Source organism: Poeciliopsis prolifica, unplaced genomic scaffold, assembly GCF_027474105.1.
Source record: "Poeciliopsis prolifica strain line A6 unplaced genomic scaffold, Auburn_PproV2 SCAFFOLD002, whole genome shotgun sequence".
NCBI classification, from domain to species: domain Eukaryota; kingdom Metazoa; phylum Chordata; class Actinopteri; order Cyprinodontiformes; family Poeciliidae; genus Poeciliopsis; species Poeciliopsis prolifica.
Window position 1 is genome coordinate 8,737,883 of NW_026562377.1, and position 15,725 is coordinate 8,753,607.

The following is a 15,725-nucleotide window of genomic DNA, read 5'->3' on the forward strand; positions in this document are numbered from 1 at the left end:
TCAAAGCTGAACAGCGTTCAGATGTGCACATAATACTAACGGGCCATGTTTTCCCAGATCATTTAAGGCCATAATATGTGATCAGCGTGAAGCCTTCTATGATTCTCTGCCAAAAGAGATTTTGAGATAGAGAAGGAGAAAGAGAGGGTTGCATGCTGTGAGGCCACAGACTGTACTCTGGTTTCCCACAACTCACCCATGTCCCAGATCCCTTCAGGCCCACATCGCCATCCCCTGATGGCTGCAGAAGAAAGGGCGATATTAGGGGAACACTGCGTCCTGAGGACGATGACAGAAATACTGTGTTTGTGTTAAGGTAATGGTGCCAGCAGCAAGCAGAGAGAGGCGTGGGGAGATGAAACGAACAGTGGGGTCGCATCATCCAGGAGCAGACAGCTGAGTGTTTTTGAAAGTGTGCGTTATCCCCCTTCTGCATGTGTGTGTGTATGGAAGCATGCATTCCTGCAAGTGTGTGGAAGTGTGTGATAGGTCAAGGTTGTAACATGTGTGCATGGCTATTGAGATGAAAGACTCAATGGGTTGCCATGTCTAACAGCAAATCTCTTGCAATGAACTGTGTTGTTATTGGCAGGTGATGGTTGTGAATGTGACTGTGGAAGGAGGGTGGGGTTGCTAAGACGTGAGTTAGGGTGAAAAGGTTATGGAGCGCTGTTTCAGCTAAACAGTGTGGGGTCAAATGTGTCAGATCTGGTTAGTACTATAATGCTATGGTTTGAAGGGTCTGTTGGGAAGTGAAGCTTCAGTCACTGCATTATTATGGGAAGTCAGGTGAGAAGACAAGAACATTTAAACAGACAAAAAGAGGAAGTCATATTTAAAATATGCTTTGCTGGTGGAAGTGAAGTGGTTACCATAATGACTCTTTGGTCCATACAAACAAAAAAAGTTTCAAAAAGTTATGTTCTTAAACTTCAAAGCTACTGTACATCTTCCAAAAGAAATTTATTAAAGTAAAACAGTTGTCAGCTAGTAACTTTTAAACGCCTTCAGTGAACTGTATTTTTGCCTAGCTGTAGTTTTAAACCGTATTCAGTAAACAAAACTAACCGTAATATCACTATGCAAGAACTGATGGAGAACAAAATGGCATAGTTGGGCTTATTTTAGTGAATCATGCATGTAAGTTTGAGACTGTTATGAAAAATGTTTAGTCTGGTTTGAACTGCAGATTTGACTAAAAGTATAAATATTCTTGTTGTGCTAGGAAAACATTGGTTCTTGGATCCCATTGAGAATATTTTTTCATCTAGATATGTTCTTCTAGTTGGCATTTCATTGCTGCAGCCTTCTGTTGAGAGATTTGTGTGAGTACTTGCCTGTCCAGGACGCCCTGAGTTGAGATGCACCAGGTTTCCTGTGGGAACCGCGACATTCCAGCTCTGGTGGATCAGGCACCTCCTGTTTCGGAAAGTTTTTTTTTTTTTATTTCCAGGAAGCCAAACAGAAGCTGGAGGTACAGAGGGGGAACCAATGCAGAGGAGAGATTATGCAAGTGTTGCACGTTATACGTTACTGAACTATCTCCGTAGTTGAAAGCCCAACCCAACCACCAGAAGTCACGTTTGTCACTAATGCCCCCCATGGTGCCCATCCAGAAACTACCGGCTTTGTGTCACTATGGCAGAGCCAAACAACTACCTATTAGTAAACAGAACCATCTGCCTGTGCTTGTGGGCTGACAACTGGTTTTCCTCGCTTTCTGTCTCCCTCTCGTCACCCCACCCAGGACAGGGAAATTGCTCCTAATTGGCTGTGGATGGATTGCGGGTGGCAGGAGGGGCGTGCTAAGTGTCTGCTCTAACAACGTCTGAAGGCGTGCGGCTGGCTGGGCATCGTCTTAGCCGGGTATTGGGTATCCGTCGCAGCCAGGCAGACAGACCTCGGTTTGCCCAGTCACTCTCAATGGAGCCCTTTATGGTTATTGTAATATGAAATAGATGTCAGGAGCTCAATGCTTTAGTATAAAATCGTCAAATAAAATAATCTAAATCCCCCTGATCTCATTTTCCGTAAGGGGGATTGGAATTTTCCAGTTTGATGACTTCGTTTAAAACCTAATTTGGTTCAATTGCTCTCTGATACAGGACAGATTCCTGATTCTGAGTCTGCCAAAGAGAAAAGAAAACCACAGGCATTACTTGCATAATGCTCTAAATGGGCACATATAGACACAGGAGTAGGCCATACAGGGATGGTACAGCTGTGTGGATACCCTGATTCTACAGATGTCTAATTTTTGGCAGATAAAAGACATTTTGTGAGCATAGAAGAGAGTCTACATAGTCTACAAAAATCTGGAAATTTGGTTTCATCACTTTCCGGGTCTAGATAGATGAGAACAAAAGAAAAAAGCACTATGAAAAGAGTTTAGTTTCCAGAATCTAAAAGATAAACAAATCTGAATCTCTGGATTTGTATCTCTGGAGCATAGAAAAATGTTTTCTTCCATTTATTTATTTTTAACTTGCATCTTTAACTTATATCGGATGGACTTCCAAACCTTCTTAGCATCACTTGCACTTCATACACCAATATGTATTTATGCGTCCTTTATTCTGTGACCGCTGATTGCACAAGTAAATGTGCAACATTTGCCTGCAAAAGTAAAAAAAAAACAAAACAAGTAAAACGCCAGTAATTTAGCTCTTTTTTAATGGTAGCTATAATTACTTGATCTTCCATCTGCAGTACTTAAGCTGCCATAAGTACTTGTTTATTTTTAATATTATAAATTCCATATGTATTTAAGTGAATAATAGTCATAATACAGAATCAAGGACTATAGATGACTCAGAGAGACTGTGCTAAGAAGAATGACCAAAGATCTGTCATTCCATATGCTCTAACCTTGGGCAATATTACGGTATAAAACCAAAGGCTATGCAGTCGATGTGTTAGCACACAGGGTGATACAAGATTTAATATAAAAAATATGTGTTAATGTACAACTAATTCTCCCACTGAATTAATGTTCTCAAGTTAAAGGTTGGGTTTGAGCAGTATTGAGGTGATGAAATCAAAGATTTATCATTTTAAGGCTTTTTATTCATTGAATTTAGTAGGTTTTTATTATCAACAACAATAAAACCTACTATTTGGAAATAACTGTCTGAACGCTGTTATTTGTTTCCACAAATGCAAGGAGGGTATTAAAGTAGACAGCATCACATAGCTGTCGGTCTTTTTTCTTTTCTTTTCTCTTTTTTTTTTCTTTTAAAACCACCAACAAACTTCTCTGTCTTTTATATACTTGCTGTCACGGGTCTTTACAGCCGTGAATCAGGGAGCTGATAAATACTTTTCCTTGCTCAGTAAGGTTTTAATAAACACAGCTGGGGTGGTAAAAACTTACAATGAGAGCTAGCAGGGCAGAGGAGAGCGGGTGTTAGGTTTCATCACCAAAACCTCCCTGTCGATGACGACAGCTTCGTGACCTCTGAACCCCTGCTGGCACAGAACACCCAAATCAACAGAAGTGTAGATCATTCAGCGAGGCAGGACTTGTGACTGAGGCTGCTGTCATGGTGATGTGACATCCAGAACAGACAGGATGAATAAACAACACCAGTGGTGTGTGGGCACGGGTTGGTTCATGCGTGATTCTGTTTTAAAGTCATCAACTGCAAGTGAAATTCGATCCCCTAATCCTCAACCAGAAGCTTAGTTAACAGGAGTTTAATCGGCCTATTGGCTCAAAGTAATAAAAGCCCACAACCCCTAAAACTACTACAGGTATTTATATGTAGAGCTATTTTTACCCATATGCACTACTAAAATGGGGGACAGTTAAAATGATAAAATCTTTATTGGTAATGCAAAACTTCACCAAAAGAATCTTATGTGAGTTGGAGGTCTATAGATTCTGCCTACAGGACTTCTAAGGTATTTTATTATTTGCCTACTGTACTCAGACAGCATCTACTGTATTCACATGTTTATATAAAGATACATTTTTGGGAGACAGAACAAATTTACGTTTTCTTCCTATGTTAATCAAACATTTCCATTGAACAACAAGATTTTAAGTTTCTTACTTTTATGTCTTGAATTAGCCTGGGAATTATTATTATTTTTTTCTCTAGACTTTCCTTCAGAAGGTATGAACCTCTAACTATTGAGAAATGAGCGCTTGCTGAAGGTGTAGATCCACACAATCGCTAACATTTGGCCATGACATATGTACCTGCTTCATGAAGCGTACTGGAAATTGCAGGAGCTATAAAACAACGGCACATCTTTGGAAGCATGGCCAAGACCAGTTATAGTGGCCATATGGTTGACCACACTCCCAAATATTGAATAAACATAAACATTTCTTGTTTGGCTCGGCACTTCTGTCTTTGCAGTGGAGGATGGTTCTTTTCATGGTGTCGGAATTACAAAGTTTAGCGATGGGAAAAAATGTAAAACTTCTACAAAGTCTGCACCTCCAGCAGGCATTTGTTTCTCAGTACATGAGGGTCTAAAACAAAAGTAAACAGCATCATTCAATTATCCAGTTACTCTACACTTTACACTTACAGCATGCCCTCCTCATATGAAGGAATTGCAGAATGTTAGGTCATGGATCTTTCTGTTATCTGTTCTTTCTTTGTTAGGGCAGCTAAAGGGAGTTAGTTTTACACAATCACTCTTTATTTATCTTCCTCCTGCATCATGAACATTTTTAACTTCTCCATGCCTGTTTCTGTCCCTCTGGTATGATGCCACGGAAAACACTCGGCCAATGTTCAGTGATTTAAGATGTGGACTCCGATGGGGCGAGAGAGCCTCCCCCAAGATGTATTTTAAGTCACTCAATTCATCATTCCTATCATCATGTCTCCTCCAGTGCCTCCCTGAAAGCCTTTCTGAGTCCAAGTTGCATCTCCAAGTTGCATCTGTCAGTATGCGTTTGCCACTCTTTTATACTAATTGGAAAATGGAAATTGAAATGTAAGAGTTTTATTGGGTTTGTAGAACATTTAGGGAGTTAACATGTGGTGTACTAGTTCAAGTTGGTAAACAACTTGAAGAAAATTTAATGCAGTTTTTTTGATAATTAGGGCAATTAAAGCAGATAGTTATAAGCCCCCTAAAACAATTACCTAAACTGTTGCTGCCCGATTTAAACTTAGCTGCAGCTTGTGATCTCTTTCAATCAGACTGGCCTAAATTTTCCCCTACCAGGCTGAGGATGAAAGCAGATGCTCTGCTTCTTCTTCTGTAGCATGTGTTTCCTCAGCTTTCTCTAAAATGTTTCATGCCTACAGGGTAGTTTGCAGCCTGATGTTGTGCAGAAAGGAGTCACACAGACCAACTGCGTGCTGTTTTGGTATCTTTATTAAAAACGGATACAGTCACAACTGTGCTTTTTTGAGTATGCAGAAGCTCTGCCATCTGTTCTGGGTTGAAATGTTGAATTTCAACAGATTTTCTGGATGACGGGTTTGTGGCTGGAGTGACGTCCATCACACATGCAAAGGAAAAAACCTCCCGCCTGGAAAGATGGAGTTGAGCAGCAGGAGAAAAGGTTAGGGAGGAGCAAATAATGGATGGTTTGACATCTCCAGAGGGGGTTGCTGGTGGGGAGGTTAGGGACCCTGCTGAGCATTTAACAGGCCAAGATAGGAGGGCAGGAGTCAGCTGGTGGAGGCGAGAGAGTAACAGAAAAATAAAAATAAAATGTAATGTAGATCTCTTCCCCATTTTTGATAGTTTTCCTACTGTCTTTGCAAGTATCAGTAACTCCTTAATGTGTCCATTTCTTTTTGCCCCCAATTTTTTTTCTAAAGAACCGAGGCAAAAATAAAAGAAAAACGATTATCAATGGGTTAATCATTGTAGATATGCAAAGTTGCTCTCTTTCTACATGTGTTGGAAACTGAAGTGCATGGTGAAAATAAAGGCCCCACATACTCTGTGCAAAGTGTTGAAATCGGTTCTCTTTGACAGACGTGTGATGGAAATTGCGTCACTTTGTTCCCAGAAATGCATTTGCCTCCCGAAGCCGACACCAGGCCGTGGTCAAATTATTTCAGCAGAGGTCTATGCAAAGTGTTTTCTGATTGGACATAAGTTTGTTGTGTTTTATACAGAAATGCGCTCAGACAGAAATGTTTATCTCTCTCTTCAAGTATTCAATTTCAACTCTCTGGTTTTTGTATCTGAGACATAAATACTTTTTAAGGAACTTTTATCTAGATATTTGTACCGTCGTTCTGTAAATGACTACCATAACTCCTGGATAGAAATTCTAGTTTTGTTGTCCATGGAGGAGGCTGTCTGTAGAAAAAGGTGGCACTAGATCTGTGACCGTTTCATAAAAGCAAAACACAGGATTCAGGGAGGAAGGGGAAACCCATTTGCAAACAAAATTCATAACAAGGTGACAGTTAGTGACAAAGTGACTTATATGAAAAGAAAATCATGCATTATTGAACTGATTGTAAATGGTGACCCTGAACAAGGGTCTGAGTGGGACTGAACAGTTTTGATAGAGGAAAGGGTAAGAGCTTCATTGCTGTAGATTTAAATAGAACATCTCAAGAAAAAAATGAAAGAACTTAGCTGGTGTTTAAGTATACAAGATTACTTTGGAGTCTTTATTCAATAGTGCACTACAATATTTTTCAGTTGCACCGTTAATAATAATAAAAGCATCAAAAAAAGGTGCTTTTATGAATCTGTAGGAGTTGCATAGGTAAACAGCAGAAAGCTGCTTTGATAAAAAGAAAGCAGGTGTGTGAGCCACTGCAATAAACTGTACAGCTTAAACGTTGAATCCAGCACGTTTTAATTATTCAACAGTAAAAGTGTATAAAGAACATATGTGATTTTTTTTTAATGCAAACAAGTTTCAAAACTTGTCTTGAAAAAAATACAGTTTGATGTGATATTTTAGGGAGTATGGTTGTGATGCAGGGAGTGAGAGAGGCCCTTGCTGCACTAGAAGACAGGGCTAATGGAGTTGAGGGATGTTTGTAGGGTTGGGGGCACTAAGGTCATCTCATTTTAATTGTCTGAGGAGTCTGGCAGACTCTTTGCGACTGGAATGTTTGTGACCTCCTCTTTTGCGCCTTCACACTCCCTCGCTCTCTGCGTCTCTCTCAGTGTCAGACGGTCGAGCGGTTCGTGGGAAGATTCTTAGTCCAGATTGTCGAAATTAAGCCAAATATCACAAGGGCTCAGTGACATTATCAGCTCTTTTCTCTCTCTCACAGTTCTCTGTCTGTTTTCTTGTCTTGATTACATTTTTGTCTGACTGGCTGACCTTTGTGACTCTGCTTTTTGTGTCTGTGCGTTCACATAAAGCGGGAACTGTAAATGTTTTATGCATGTGTACACTTCTGTGGGAGCATCTGTCCTCCTGCTCCTTGTCTATAAATAAAATAAGCTTGTTCACGGCCCTTGCATGTCACGTTCTGGCACTTTGTCTGGAATTTCTGCATCACACTGCAGTAAATTTGTTAGGCTTTAAAAGGGATTCTTGTTTTAGCGATCATTGCACCCATGTGGCATATATTTCATCCTCACCACCAATTATAATTCTATTCATGAGGTGGCGCCAAAAACACTACAGATAAATATGATAGCAAGTAGGATGACAAGTTGAAGGAAACTAAGAGATAGAAATTATATTTCAAGGCTATGTTTTTCAGTGGCTATCAGGGTTTAAATGAATTTCAGGTTTCTATTTGTTTTTTTTTTCATGTTTTGATTTCAAGACAAATTTATTTGCTTTTCTGTTAGGCAGGTAACAACTTGGCATATTATTACAGCTATTAGGATAAAGTGAAAAACAGTTGACGGATAAGGCTGTAGTGCAGCTTTTTATGACATAAACATAATGAATAGAAAATACTTAGATAATTTAGACTATGAATAGATAACTGACCCATTCTATTTGTGGTTCAACATTTGCGGGTCTTTCTTGGAAACATGACTAAATTATTTGTGGGAAATCTGTTAGAAATTTTCTTCATGCAGCCTAGACATATAATGTTCAAATATTTTTAAAGCTGAAATACCTAAGCAAAATACTATGTGGCATTTGCAAAGCAGCCAATCCATCACCTTCAACCTAATTACTAAGTCAGTTTCTATTTTGCATATGAAAGCGTGTTTGGCTCTATTTAGTATTTGATCTTCTGAAATAGGCATTTTTAAGTGTTTCAATATTTGTGAATTTTATAAAAAAGACTTAAATACTTAAACACTTCAGTACTATCAATAACTGGTAAAAAAAGATATGCATCAACCTGGAATCCAACATCAAATATTGTGCACCAAGATAAAGCATTTAATCCTTCTCTTTCAATAGATTAAGAGCACACTAGACATGACGTTCAACTAAGATCGTAGTATTGAAGGTGGTTTTAATCTGATTCAGATTACTACCATCTGTGACAAACCTTTTCTTTTAAAATATATATTTAAATTTTATTGCTTTTCTTTTTGATAAAAAAATGTTACAAGTCACTACTTTCACCAAAAGAAGCAGTGAATTAGATATTTGTTTGGCTTTATCAGTTTCAATTCAAAGGTTTTCAACATCAGTACATTGCAGTGGAAGTATATAAAACAAAAAGTTTCTAAATATTTTCTTTTTTGGGGTATAGTGAGGGTTACAGCCGTAGGAGCTGAACTCACACCCAGCCCCGCAGAGAGCTGTCTGTGGTCTATTGAGCGTGGCAGAGACAACGTCCCCAGTAGTCCGCTTCAAGCGCCGCGAGTGGCTTAAAGGGAATGGAAACATTTGTTGGGTCACAGCACTGAAAGCCTGTTTTTACTTTAACAAAGCCAAATTGCTTCCTTATGTTGTCTGTTTTTTATTATACTTTTAGTAAATCTGCACTCACACAGACATATAACATTAAATCTGGGGGTCGATGCAAAAACTCCTAAAAACCTCCATGCAGATGCTTGTTTCTCATGCACAAGCATATATGAATGCAGGTTGGTAATAGTACACAAAATAATGCATCTGTCTTAATCTGTTTAAGCACAGATAAAAAGATGTGCATGATCCATAAAAATATCTGCTGGTATCACACAAAGCAGCACGCAGGTGTCCAGTTATATTAATGTCCAGTGACTTTAGAGACCAGTTCATAATTGGTGCAGAAATGCTTCACAGAGGTGTTGGTCTGATGGATGAAGAGAGAACTGATGCTGCATTGAGAGCTGCACCACAATGAGGCATTCAGACACTGCTGCTCAAACTCAACTTCATCCTTATTAAAACAACTTCCATCTTAAAACTGCATATTTGCTTTTAGAAGGCGGAACTTTCTGAGGGAGTGCTTGCAATCTCCGTTTTAATCAAGATTCCCCTTGCAGCGTCAGAGTGTGTGTGTTTGTGTGTAAGCTAAGTGGAGACCCTGCAGCAATAATGGTGGTTTGTTTTTATTTGAAAACTACCCCAGAGTTGCAGGTTTTGCACCCTGCATGACCTCAATTGACCTGATCATCACCTTTTTGCAACTCTTTTACGCTAAAAACCTCCATATTTTCTCTTTTCTGAATGTTCTCATTGTTCCTTCAGTTACTTCTTTTGTCCACCTCACCCATCCTTAGTCAGCATCCTTCATGTTTCCACCGAATCACACTTGCAACTTGTGACTCATACTTGTGCACACATGCTTAATCAAGCTGAATGGTTCCACATCTGTCTTGACATTTGCTATAAAAAGAGTCTTGCACTAAACACAGCAGGCCTCTTATTATATCATTACAGAGCCACAAGAGGCAGACAACTAGCTGACTTCTGCTTCTCTGATTTTGGCTTTCTGTGGAACAAAGGGATAACTATAAAAATGACTGGAGACAGAAAGAAGAGGAAAAAGATGTGGGTGGTGCCTCAGATTAAGAGGTGGGAGCATATGTTAGGGAGGGGAAATCCCTGCCACTTCTCCATGCTGCAAGGGCTTCATGGCTCCAGGGGCCTGACCATTTCAAGAGTTTGTTTATTGCCTGTGGGCCAGAAGGGAGAGACGGTGGCCATGTTCAGCAGCTACATGAAAGGCCCTGCGTGCTCTAATGAGATGTAATTACCACAGGGATGTGCTGTGAGATTAGGCAACAAGGAGGAAAACAGAATGAGCAAGCACACTTCAGCATGTGTTTATTCCTTGTCTTCACAAATCTTCCAGTAATTTACAAGCCAGTAGCTCACCTCTTTGCTCTCCAAACCAGTGTGACCACAAAGTATAGATCTGGTGGAGACTGCCATGGTTTGTCGTGCTTGTTTTATTAGTCGAGCGTTTATGTCATAGTCGAATATGGTATGCGGCAAAGTGGACAACCTGGAATGCCACATTAATGGGAATATTTAAATACATATACATATAAATTAGGACTATATTAGTGAATATAGACTGTGCAAAAGAAAATGCAGCATTTTAATATTTAAAATTTTTGCTACCATTTTTATGCCACAAATTAAAATAAAAACATATTCACTTCTCCAGACATTTTACCCTAAAACATAAGCCTTTAAATTTATGTTTGATGTATTTATAATTTTTACTTCAAAAACAAAAAGGAACATTGAATTCAATATCAAAAGCTATGTAATTATGCATGAAATTAAACTCACCTTCAATATTACTGCACACACATAGCCTGTTTTGTCAATGGACCTGTGCTAAATTGTCACGGTATGTATTCAGCTAGATGTTTGAAATATGTTGGGGATTTTGGAAAATTTTTCAAAAATTGCTTGCAGTTACTATTTATTTAAGGAACAAGGAGGAAATAAAGCATAATTTGTCTAATCATTTTCTTCTAGTTTTTACAGAAAAAGTATTATAGATTATCTATGAAATTTAATATTGAAAAATAAATATGTGGAAGGGCTATTTATTACTTCAAAGTCAGTTGTGTTAAATGTAGATGTAAAATGACTATTTATTGGCGATAAAAGAAGACAAATAACATTTATCTTGAGTCTGGTGACTAAATAAAAATATGCTTACAACCTCAAACCAACCACAGGCGATCTTTGATTTTAATAGTGTCTTTATTATAATTTATGATTGTCTCACGACCTGACAAAATCTTAAGGAAGTAATTAATGAAACTAGAAAAAATGTAAACTATTTTGTGTTTATTTGGGAGATGCATCCTCTTTATGTGGCTGCCTCAGGGATGTAGGATGTTGCCTGTCATGTCTTAAAGGCCTGCGTTCGCAGACCATGATGAGGTCCTTAATGGTCTGGAACTGGAAATATGGCTGTTTGTATTTACAGGCCATTTAGAGCTTTCCACTGGCATTCACACTCTGTAACCAGAGAAAACACAGGTTGCTGCACAGCCAACGCCACCCCACGTGCCCTGTACACCTCAGCCATTGAGAGCTCTATGTATGCGTCGCCGGGTTTGCGAGCTTGTGAACGCCAGCTGCCTCAAAATAGCTCGCACCCCCAATTACCGCTGCAAACACAGGTGTGGAAAGCCAGGCTGCCCTCCACCCAAAGCCCACAGCCTCCATGCAGCACACAACACCCTGTGTGTTCCAGTTTGAGAGCACTGAAACACACACACACCATTTGGAGATTTGCATGTGTGTTTGAGTGTTGGGGAGAGAAAGAGTTTGTGTTTGTGTATGAGCGAGTCCAGACCACACCCTTTGAAGTCGGCTGCGCAGTGTGTTGGGGTTTGGCAGCGGACATGCAGTCCCTCCGTTGGCCGGCTGGAAACCGTATACCCCACATCAATCAGGTCTGCCACACATAAATTATTCATAATCCATGCACACACACTCTAAAACACAGACTTCCTTATCCTCAGAATGTAGTTTTTGTTTCTTAAAACTTCAGTTTAGAGAGAAGTGAAAATGGTGATTGGTGGTGCTGTTGGGGGTCTGCCTCCGGTCAGAATGAAAGTTAAATAGGATTTTTTGAGATAGAAAATGAGAAACTTTAAGATGCCTCCTGTCTGATTTAGAATAAATTGATACTTTGATAAGCAATGTTTTATCCTACAATGCCTATACAAGACATAGTAGCAGTTTTAAACACCTCTAAATCCATCAAAAAAAAATAAAAAGAAGAGGATTAGGTACTTTTCACACTGAATTAAACACTCTTAAAATAGTTTGTTTTTAAACTGTTTTCCTGGCCACCTTGCTTCCCAAAGAGAAACCATCTCTGCTTTATTCTGTTTATCAACAGCATGAGAAAATGCATGTGGAGGCATTTTCTGTACAGAAACGTGAGCACCCAGCAGTTTGTAGTGCTGCTATCTCACCCATGTAGAAAGATTCACACTGATCTCTGTAAACAGAATGGGAAGGTTCTGAAATATGAACTTGTCCTGGAATTTGCTTTAGAGTTGTAATAAACACCCTGTCAGCCACTACTTACTTTTTTCCTCTTCTCCCATCTTATTTCTAAATAGGATTATGTCTTTTTAGCAGTCTAAGAAATAAATTTGAGACTGCAGCATAAGACTTGCTTTTTTCGGCAAATACATATGTGCACAATTTGGAGGTGTGTGTGCTTCTCTTCAGCGTAATTTATGATAAGCCCAGCTCATGCTGATGTCTATGTGTAATATCCATAATTGTGTTTTCATCATTTTTGTTGTGGACAGCTGGGTTGTCTACATATTTATTTATTTAATTGTTTATTTCTGAGATTGGTTTGGTTTGTGAGATACTTGCTTTGTTGCAAAGATAGCTAGAAGTATTTAGTGAAATGTCTACTGGACATATGGAAAGTGAAATATCTGCCATCACCACCCTTTTCTATTTGTTTCTTGTGCTGTTTTATTTTTTTTAATTTTTATCTCTATTCTCTAACAAACGCTGGAGGCCTGCAGAGAACAGGAGGCCTCTGTATGTATTGATATGGAGCTGCACTCTATTTTGAAATTAAGTAATGCCTGATGGTTGTTTACAACTAAGTGAAGAAAATGCATACCACTATTTAATTTTTTTTACTTCCAAAGCACAAAGAATACTATTTAGCATTGCTTTATGTTATCACAAACATTTTTGATCTTTGCTGCATGCTCACAGAATATCTTCTCTCTGTTCCATCTTATTGTTGTCCTCGATTATCAGAAAGATGCTGAAATAGACATAATCCAAATCTCTTTGAACTCCAGTTGAGCTATAAAAATGTCTTAACGAAGCGAAATCGAAGCACCAGGGCTGTGTTGGAGAGACACAGACTGGACCTCTGAGAAAAAAAAATGCTAAAATTTGAATAGACAATTACCTCCTGAGTCGTTCCATCTTCAGACACATATAGAGACCATATGAAGTCCAGACTCTAGATACATAACATCTGTTTCGCTGAACTAGACCAAACTGTGCCTAATGTATTTCCAAAGCTTGTTTATATTCATATGAAGTCAGTGTTGAATTATTGATTAGGGAAAAAGTGTGAGGTTGGCACGCTGGGCTGTTTGTCACAGAGGAAGGGTGTTTCCTGCTCAGGCACCAGCAGTTGCCCGTTCTGCTCCCTTGTCCGTCTGCGTCTTCTCTTTCTCACTCTCTCCATGTCTTTTTCACTTTGAGGCTCAAAGTGGTGAAGCCAAATGGAAACTGACCCTTGGCAGCCAGATGTGTATTAAACACAGTGGGTCACTGTCGGAGGAACATGCTGGCAGCTTTTAGGAAAAAGGAACTGGTGACTTATTCAGACTTCATTATGAATTTATTTCTTACCAAGGAGTTCAGGAACTCACTGAGAAGTCATGCTCATGTATGAAGTCTTGGCGAGAAGCAAATGTTGGAGCATTTTAAGGCCAGAAAATAAATTGATTTTGACAAATAAACTTAGGTACCAGTTTTTAAAAATACACCCTGGAAACAAAGGGTGTTGTTGATGTAGAGATTTGACTTCTATGGGAATGATTTTACACTGTTACAGTAGCTGTGGGGCCTCACTTTGGGGTGGGGAATGATTTTGTGTGTGTCCGTGTGTGTGTGGGCTAGGACAGGATATGAGGAAACCTCTGAGCAGCTCTGTGGATAGTTGTTCCCATTAACTTGGAACGTTTAGTTTAAACAGACACCAAGCCGAGTTCAGGTCCAGTTCGCCCCCTGAATGCACATGTGCGTACATTTGTTTATAAAAGTTATGGACATTTTATCTTGCATTTGACCAAAACCTGATTAAAGGAGGATTATTAGTTGTGTGTGTACATAATTGCATTGAATGAGCTTGTCGTGAGACCACCTGTGGTTTCAAGCACAACCAGATCCCACCGAATCCCCCATTCCGCCCACTCAGCTCTTTCCTTGGGGCAGGGCATGGCAGTGGCTTACTCCAGCACACACACACTGCAGGAGCCAAAAAGGCATCTTTGACCTTCCTACTCTTGTGTTAGTATCTATTGTTTGGTCAAACATAACAAATAAGGTTGTTAATTTACTTGAAAAGTCGAAACAGTGAAGCCTGTCCTATTGTCACTTTGCAGATCTAAACAGTCTTGAGCACAGAAAAGAATCCAGTTTGAGTTCGATGTTGCCTGATATTCTCTCCCAGTTTCCCTTACCATAAACAACAAAGGCACTGTTTTACAATTCTGGTTTCACAGACGGTGAAGATGTCTCTATTTGTTAGATATGTCAATAATAGTGTGACAAAATGTTGATGTTTTCAGATTATCTGACCTAACTCAGAACAGAAGGGCTCATCCGTATTTCTGCCGTTTTTGAGGCATGTCTTGCTGTTTTGGCCAGTCATGTTCAAACCCATTTACATGAACACAGGTTTTTGCAATTATGTATTGATTGAATATGAACATTTATGAGGCCACATTTTTTATTTATGTTATGCATTAATTTAATCTATTTTGCTGTGCTAACCATTGCTTGATATATTTTATCCGCAGTTCAGTTTGATGTTTAGAATAAGAACTTTGGTGTTTCAACTGCTTCGAAGTCTGAACTGTATTAGTGTGTGAAAAAACATAGGGACTGAAGGAAATGGATGCAGACAATCCGATGTGGCGCCTCCTACAGGGAACCAATCTAGGAAAGAGCTGCTAAAATCATACTTCTGAATATATGTTGTAGGTTGCTGCATGGTTTTCTAAAAACTTGAGAAATTAAACAGGGCTAAATTGCGCAAGTTGTAAATCATCGTCATTGTTATTAATATTTATTTTATTATTTGTATTATTTTATTTATTTATTATGTCTGTCTGCATAGAGTTGAAAAACTAAAGAATAAAAAAAAAATAGTTGCCATATTTTCAGAACTATACGTCACACTTTTTTTTTTACATAGTTTGGTTTGTTCTGCGAGTTATAATCCAGTGCGGAAATTACTGCAATTTTTGTAGGATTTTTTTTTTTGAAGCTGTTTTAAGGTATCAATAAAGAGTTGTTAATTATTTAGTATGACTAACTGGCTGCTTGTTCACTTTCCAAGCCAACAGTTGGCTTTCTGCTGGTTAGCTCCTTTCACTTGTTGTTTTCCATCTTTTTTAATGGCCATATTCTGAAACAAATTTTGTGAATTACGCTGTGATGTGACCTCCACTGCATTTGCTGCTGACCCCATCCATCTCCATTAAGCTTCAATTATTGAGTATCATTGTAATTGTTGTTTGAGAAATGTTGGTATGTCGACAACATCCAGACTTCAGCAATAAGTCATCACCCACGGCCAACTCACTAAAGTCCTGCCAGTCCATCCCAGGTCCACCGAGGGCAGAGTGGAAAGGTTAAAAAGGGCCAAGCAGTGAGGGATGCAGAGAGAGGT

The 15,725-nt window shown here is 39.0% G+C and overlaps 1 protein-coding gene across 1 annotated transcript in view; it reads left to right on the forward strand.

The window, feature by feature from the left end:
• gmds (GDP-mannose 4,6-dehydratase) overlaps positions 1 to 15,725 on the forward strand; it is a 160,723-nt gene that overhangs the window by 60,923 nt on the left and 84,075 nt on the right. The gene's annotated exons all lie outside the window — the stretch shown is intronic.